The following is an 8,497-nucleotide window of genomic DNA, read 5'->3' as shown; positions in this document are numbered from 1 at the left end:
GCTGGATCTCAAGGTGAGAATGTTTGGGGGATTACCACCAATGATGGGTCAAGCATGTCCCCCTTCTGGCACTGTTCAAGCCAATCTCCATTCTGCGAATACAAAACATAGTAGGTATGTGGTACTTGTCCATCTCCCCTAAAACACTGCAGGAACACTGGCCCAATTGCCATGGCCGCTGTGCCCGTGAGTTTGGCTGTAAGCCCTCGAAAGAACAGCAACACCGCAGTTATATTATGTGATGCATACCGTGGGGTTGAATTCATTCATTACAGCGATTTATTGTTATTATTATTTATTTATTTTATAATTTTTGTTTTACTGTTTATTAAAAGTAAATCCGCATGAGGAAGTACAGTATGAGTGTAATCCACAGGAAGGCAGTGGAACTAATGAGTTTCAAAGTATTGTGTAACGCAACTACTTTTTGCTGTAACTAGCAACGTAACTAGTTACTCTTTCCAGTTCAGTGGCGCCGTTACAGTTACTGACATATGAGGGGCCGCATTACCAGTAACTTTATGTGAAAATAGCCGACAACTTTAGAGGATTAAAGATTTATTATGATCCGACGTCTACTCTCACACTAGCCCTGTCTGTAACTTCCCCTTAAACTCGCTTCACAGCTGCAGCTGAGGAGCAGCGGGACTACTCTCCATATATATATATATATATATATATATATATATATATATATATATATATATATATATATTCCACTGTCTACTCCTTTGTACATTTGATTGAGACACTGAAGCTTCTGTTTAGATATGCATATGCACATTCCTGCACATGTTTTTCTTTGGATCTACTGCAAATTGATAAGCTATTGTACCTGTGTAATACAATAACCTATTTGTCCTCATTTTTTATTATATTGATATTTCATCTCTGATCTCTTGCTTTAATATATTATGTTCAGAATGTTAACACAATCAAGCAAGTCCCAGCAACATTTCGCTGCTTGTATAAGTTAGTGACAAATAAAACCTTCTTGATTCTTGCAACATCATTCACTCTTGCTCTCTCTCTCCTTCCCCTCTGTCTATTCCTCCTCCCACTTCTCTCTCTCTCTCTCTCTCTCTCTCTCTCTCTCTCTCTCTCTCTCTCTCTCTCTCTCTCTCTCTCCATTCCCCTGTGTTCCCTTAATTTATTTTCTCTCCATTCTCCTCTCTCATTCATCCAGATCAATGACTTTGAACCTTTGAACCTGGGCCAATCTGACGTCCGTTTGAAGCATGTTGGGACACCCTTCTTCATTTCTCCAGAGGCCTTTTCCGAGGCTAGCCATTCCTTTGATATCTACAGGTATTCAATGTTCCCAGTGGGATTTTGTGTGTGACTGGATGTCATAAAGTGGGAGTGTAGATCGACACAAAGAAATGTCCAAAAATGGACCAGTAGGCAGGCTTGCAGGAAATAAAATTGATTCCAGGCCAGGACAACTAAAATGGCACAAATGTACAACTGAAGAAAAAGCAACTAAAAATTCAAACAACTGAAATTAATTTAGAGGCAAAGTGTCAACCTCTCCACAGTCAGCTCTTCAGGCACCAATCACCCAATTACACAGCTAGGCCTCAACAGGCCACTTCCCCAGAACAGCATCTACCTGTGCAGATACACACCAAGATATTAAAGGGATTCCAGACACAACAGAATGTGCACCTGTTCTGTGGGAGTGGGAATCCACAAGTAACAAGCATAACTTACAATACATGTCCATATGAATGTACTGCTGCTGAACATAGAGAACATTAGTCTGTAAGAGGCTGCTCTGTGACACTGCACTTCAACAAGTCAGCTGTATGTCATTGCAAACCCCTGTGAAAACACAATGTATCTGCTGCTTACCATTATTCTTTATTCTTTATTAGGATCCCCATTAGCTTCCACAAAGTGATCGCTAGTTTTTGACACAAAATTTATACAATCAAAACAGATAATTAAAATAGTCACATTGTTAAAATTCTGCTACAACTAAAAAGGCACAACTGACAACATATAGTAATCAGTAACATAAGTGAAGTCACCCTGCATATAAAACATTGACAACAATAACCAATAAAATCGCAAATACAGATTCACAAAATACACACAATAATGGGTGACAGAGATAGAGAAAAACACATTTACATCTAGATGGGACTCATGAATTCATCTACCTTACCTGTAGTGGATAAGGCTCAATACCAGCAAGTAGAACTTTAATTGTCATGTTGATTTTTATGTTTCATAGATGTGTTCGTACTGTTGTGTTTTTTACAGGCAGAAGATATGTGCAAACTAAATAATTTTGCATATCGTTGCTTTTGGGCAGAAACCTCAGATCTCCATATTTCTTAGATATCTCATAGCTCTCTCATAGCTCACAGAGCTTGTAGATTGGCTATTTTCACGATTTCTGAAAGATCTTCCTGAAAAGTAACTTTTTTGGAGATACAAGGTTTCCGACAGCCAACGATACGTACTTATGAACACTGACAAACACCCAAACAACTACATAATGCTTGGAGGTTTTATCCAGTTGTTTGTTGATATTTTTGTCAGTGTTCTTATTTGGCAAACTATAACTGAGAATTAGTTGCTAATGCAATGTGTCCCGTGTGTGATATGTGAATATGTAAACTAATACAGATCATTGTCTCTTTTTATTTTAGTTACGCGATGCTGGTGTTTGTTATTTCAAGTGAGTAATTCTCTCTCTTCTTCTTTATTTGTTCCTGCACATTATTTGACAAGTACCTGTTCTCCTGTGTATTACTAAGGTTTCTCTTTTCTCCTTCCCATCCCCCCCATCATCATCTGAATTCCCCTCCACTCTCTCAGATATGGCCCTAGAAGCTATTAACCGAATACGGGTCCCAGGGCTGGAGGAGCTGGTACAAGTCATGAAGCGGAGCTGGCACCAAGATCCTGACAGTCGATCCTTTTTTTCAGGTGAGAACACTGCCCTGCAAAAACCATCACTTGGATGGGAAGTTGATAAGATTTATACCTCTGACCTGGAATTGCTGACACTGGCAAACTGATCACCAAGAGAAACATTTAATGGCACCAAACAGAACAGAATGTGAGAGAAAATAATAGAGTAGAAGAGTTGGGAGAGTGGACTAAAACTAGGAAAAAGCCGTTCCTGGAGAAACTGTGTGGGCTGCTGAAAGCAAATAAAGACAATACGCTCAGTTTAAATAGCATTTGTGTTCAAATGTACCAAGAGTAGACATGGAATTAGCAATATGTGAAATAGAATTTACATTTAAAAGCATATAGGGCATGTTTCAAATTAAACAGCACCTCACCCTAAAGTACCTGTCAATGTATGAAATGTTTCAACATAATTGTTTGAATGGACTCATACTTTATTATGTAAAAACATTGATGAGATAAAGCATTTTAAATGTATTAAACTTGACAAGTATGAGAAGTTACTTGAAAGATAGAAAGAACAAAACAATGAAAGAGCTGTGTTCAATTACTGTTTTTGACTGCCAGAGTATTTTCATAATGTATGCTACTCACCCAGTGCCAGCGATTTTCGTGTTTTATAACCTTTTCAACCGGCCACAGAATTGTTAAATCCATTATAATCATTAGTCTGCTGTGTTTATAAACAAACACGACAGATCGACCAGCACTCAAAGAGTTAAGTCTTTTCATTCTCTCTCCAGTCTCTCTCTCAGACTCAAAGTGCCAGTTTCCTCTCTTGGATTTTGAGAGTTGTAGTTCCAGACTCTATCTAGCATTCAGAGATTGTGGAAAAGTTGTCTGGCTACGCGAGACTACGGCCCCCTCCAACCAGGCTCCAAACGTCATATCCGCTGGTGTGATGCCCCTCTTCCGCAGGGCATCCAAGGTATATAGAAAGAAGTCATTTTCGCTATCATGCAATTCCAGCCGGCAGATTCGTCGCACCATGGGAGCCAGACTGCAGCCGTGAGTTCAGTGGAATGCATTGGAGTTAATGAGAGCCCGGTGGATCAGCTCATGAACAAAATATATTTCTGAATGACTGAGACCTTTGTAAAGCAATTGCTTCTGGAAAATAAAAGAAGACATATCACACACTGTTTTCTGCTGTGTTGCTTTTCGATGTGTCCACTGTATACGTTTATTGAGCTATCTAAAGAGCACAAAGTACGCGACACTGCCAAGCCAGAAACCAGTGTTGCCATGTCCACTTATTATAAGCGACTTTGGGCTTTTTTTCCCTGTGAAGTTGCTTATAACCTCTCTCTCAAGTCTTAGACTTATCTTAGAACAAGTAAGGTACCCCATTATTATACATTATTATAGTCGGTCAATTTGGCAGAAGAAGTCTCGCCTTGCACAGCTTTCTTGTGCTTTGAAGTGGCAATATGGGCTTGCAGGTCTGACGAACCTTTATTTGCCACGGAGACATATGTTCCTGCTTTGCAAACAGTACACTCTGCTTAACATTTGTCACGACCCAGACGAAAACACGGGTACTTTTTGCGCATTTCATCTGTGAAGTTGCATTTGCGTTTCGGCATTTTCTCCGCCTCTGTCTGTCTGTGTAACATTTCTCAGTCGGGGAGCAATGAATGACAGGCAGCGCTGAGCGCCATGGATGCTGTTTAGTGTGTCTGTGTGAGTGTGTGTGACTGTGTGTGTGTGTGTGTTTGTGTGTGTGTTTGGTCACGTGTGCCTCCAGCCTATCAGCAGCTGCGTTGCCAAGTCTCGTGAGAGAAATAAGGAAACATTCCTCCAAAACAAGCCAGAAAAATAAGCAAATTTTTGTTTTTGAAGTTGCGGTAAATATTCGGACATGGCAACACTAACAATGTGAACAACTCGTTCGCAATTTACAAAACCGGGGTTACGGAAGTACCATAGTTAGCGCTTTCATTGTAAAAAAAAAATAATCCCAAAACACCGGACATTTGAAGGATTTTATAAACCCCCCCGGACAGGCCGGACAGCACCCCAAAAGAGGACATGTCCGGGTAAAAGAGGACGTATGGTCACCCTAGTAGAATTATAGGTGGATTGTTAGTGGCGGGTTGCGTTTTTTGGGGCTTTTTTCTAAAGTGTAGTTGATTATTTGGACTTCACAATTTTAAAATTATTTTAACCAGCGGTTTTCAATTGTTTATCTCATGGACCCTCAAACCCTCAAAAATGTATTTGTCCCTAACCCCCATCTGAAAATGTTTTTTGATGATGTGCCCAAAATGGGAACTTCAGGGTTAATATGTTTAAAAATCAGACAGTTTAAATGTAATGCTTGTAAACGTTGTACAGCACTGTCAATATATACAGTATATGTATATGTACATGTACCCTGATGAAGACAGCTTGTCCAAACGTTGATCATTAAAATTATTAAAATGAACATTGAGTGTGTGCTATTTTTCCTCTGTTTTCATACACCTGCATTCATATGCACACACATGTGCACAACTAACTAAATTACTGAGTGGTCGCTAAGCCCATAATCAATCAACCCCCTAGATGAATCAGTTGGGTGGGTACATTTATTAACTGTGTGAAGTTGAAATTGATGCAGAAATGTTGGAGCTCTTTGAACTGATTGATTGATGGATGTACTTTTTTTAGTAAGACATGAGAAACAGTACATGGAGATACAATTCACAATACAAGGTCTACTAAATTGGATAACTCATAAAGCACTAAGCTTGTTTAAAATGAGTTCCCACGTACAAGGAGTGGATCATGATTTGATACACCCCTGTATTCAGATCAGCTATCTTCACTATCGTTGTATAAGACTACTCAGTAGGAGGCCCAATTAAGTCTCCTACCGGAGACTCCGCCAGTCATCGAATTGTTGGCTTAGGAATGCGACAAAAAACTAAAAATCTCCATGAATTCAAGGCTTCATGGAGTGTGTAATTGATAGAAAATAAGTGATTTGACTCCTTTAACCATTAATCAACCCTGCCATTTGTGTAGAACAGATCACTGCCCCTAGTGCATTGGTTCTCAAAGTGGGGTCCGGGGACCCCCAGGGATCCTTGATGGGGTTCCAGTTGGTCCCAGCAAAATGAGTCCATATATCAAAATCAGTTTAACCACTTTAACACCTACAGTATATACATAGGCTATAGCCTATCTACAAGCTTGTAGATACTGCTATTTTCCAAAAATCTTGAAAAAAAGGAAAAAAAGATTGAAACGTTTTAACAACACAAATCCTGTATTGGGTTCCCACAAAATAGTGCCAGGGAGGTGGTCTTCGGGTAAATACATAGGCCTAATAATTAATTACCACTAGAGGGGGCTACCTTCCCATGTTATCTCAAAAGGAAATGTTTTGGATTCATCAACTCAACATACTATGCAACCACAGGGACTAAACATCGATTTATCTAACAGAACCTTCTTAAATGGAAGAAATGTTGTAGTTTATTGGGCTATTTTTCACACCTTAATGATAAATTAAATATTAATAGACATTGAAACCTGTACAAAGAAAAATATTGGAGTCCCTGATAGGGTCACTATTTACGTTATGGTGTATTTTGGATGTATTCTATTCTGTTCCTTAATCTTACTATGATGTGTCCTGGAGTTCCTGATGGGGTCACTATCTATGCTGCTATGGTGTATGTTCTAGGCCTACCTTTGTCATTTTGCGACTATGATGTACTCTGTGATGTGTCTTGGAAGATATTGTATCAATTGTATACATTAGGGATCTTCAAAAGGGGTCCTAAGAGTTACTATAAACAGGGCAAAAGCTATAACAACCTGATTAACGGGTGTATCTAACCTCTCTCAGTTGTTCCTAATAAGATTTTTCACGTAGAATCAAATTCTGCTTGGGACATTTTTGTATCGCGCATAGTTAATGAGATAATTTGCATATTTGATTAAACTAGCAGAAATAACGAGTAGAGGTCATCCAACTTGTGTTTTGGTGGTTTTCCGGGTAAAATAATGAACATTTTATCTCATCCAGGTGTAAGGACCTTTACAGTGTAACCATTGGGTATGTTTATGGTAGCTAGTTGTAACGACTCAAAGCAAAGGCATGGTCATTTTCTGTTACTCCAAGTAGTGGTAAGTGTTACTCCAAGTACTTATTTTTTACAAATATTATTCCTATACATCTGACCACTACTGAAGCAGTAAAAGTCCCTATAAACTGCTCTTTGTTCATGTAATAAGCTAATTATGGCCATACAAATATGTTCTATATATGAATCATTATGACTTGTGATCATTATGAAAACAATGGTCAAATACTAAACTACTTTTCAGATTTTGTATGCAGACTAGGTAAGTCTTTACTTTTATTGTTAAAATGTGAGTTCTTTTTCATAAGAATATCATAGTAAAGCAAATTATTTGACTAAATAATGTAGCGTCCAAGAGTGTGCACTGGGTGGGGGGCATGCCATAAAGCTGTACTTTCTGTAAAACTAGGACATATCAAGATACACTAGAACGAACATGTCAAATACGTTTGTGTTACTATATGGTTAACCAGTCTGAAGAGTGTTTGTATTGCTGCTGCCAGCCATTGTCCTATGGTGTGGCGTAACTTATCTTGCTTAAGACATTGTTTCCAGATATTTGCTTGCAGGTGTAAACCTCTTCAAATGTTCCTGCGAGCTACGTTTGTCAGGAAGACACAATCCTTTATTAACCTTCTGTTGACACAGTAACATGGCAATCTGTTGAGGCTGGTCCACTGCGTGTAGGATACATTGTTGTCTTTGACAAAAAGTTTCCCCTGTAGATCACGCAGGGAACTGTCCAGCTGATCCAACTCTGAATCTGGTTGTGGACCACATCACTGTCCTGCTCTCATTATAGGTTGTATAGGTGAAGGGGTGAAGGGGCAGCGGGGCTTTTGTGGTTCCCATCGGTCACTGTAACAGTGTTGTTATGGAGATGGCCTGCTTGATGGCACCTCGAAATTGTTTCAAGCCATCGGGTCTTCTGTCCTTCTGTACTTTAGTAATCAGTTAAGAGATGTGATGGTTGAAAAGGTACAGGTGGAAATGCTTCACAGCCTGCACCACCACCAACAGCTCAGGTCGGGTCAGGCAGAAGTTCCTCAACTTTTTCTTGGCACAGTTCAGGGAACAGCTTACCCAACCATTCTTTCTCCGCTCTCTTCCTCCTGAGACAGCACAGTGCAGGCCCCCATCACTGCCATCTTTTACCATGATATATTATTATTATTTGGGTCAGGTTATACTCAGACTGAAGCTCTAATGAGTACCTTCCATAGCTGATGCAAGCCACCAGTGTTCCATGCCTCGTCCTAATCTGTCAGCCTGTGTAAGGAGCTGGTGTTGACTCCAGGTCCGGGAAGCTGCACAGCCATCCAATGTTCCAGGAGACTGACCTACAGTATGACTTTCATTGCAATGCAATGCCTATGTGCCCCGGTTCTCAACATTGGTAGCAGCCAGAGCATAGGACTTTCTGTCTTTCCAGTGTCTCTTGTGATTGATGGGAGACACCTGCTGTAATGGCTCTTCAGTGTCCCCATCATCAC

The sequence above is a fragment of the Gymnoscopelus braueri genome, assembly GCF_963280865.1.
Source record: "Gymnoscopelus braueri genome assembly, chromosome: 7".
Lineage (NCBI taxonomy): Eukaryota > Metazoa > Chordata > Actinopteri > Myctophiformes > Myctophidae > Gymnoscopelus > Gymnoscopelus braueri.
The sequence above is the reverse complement of the archived record's forward strand: the minus strand, read 5'-3'. Positions refer to the sequence as shown.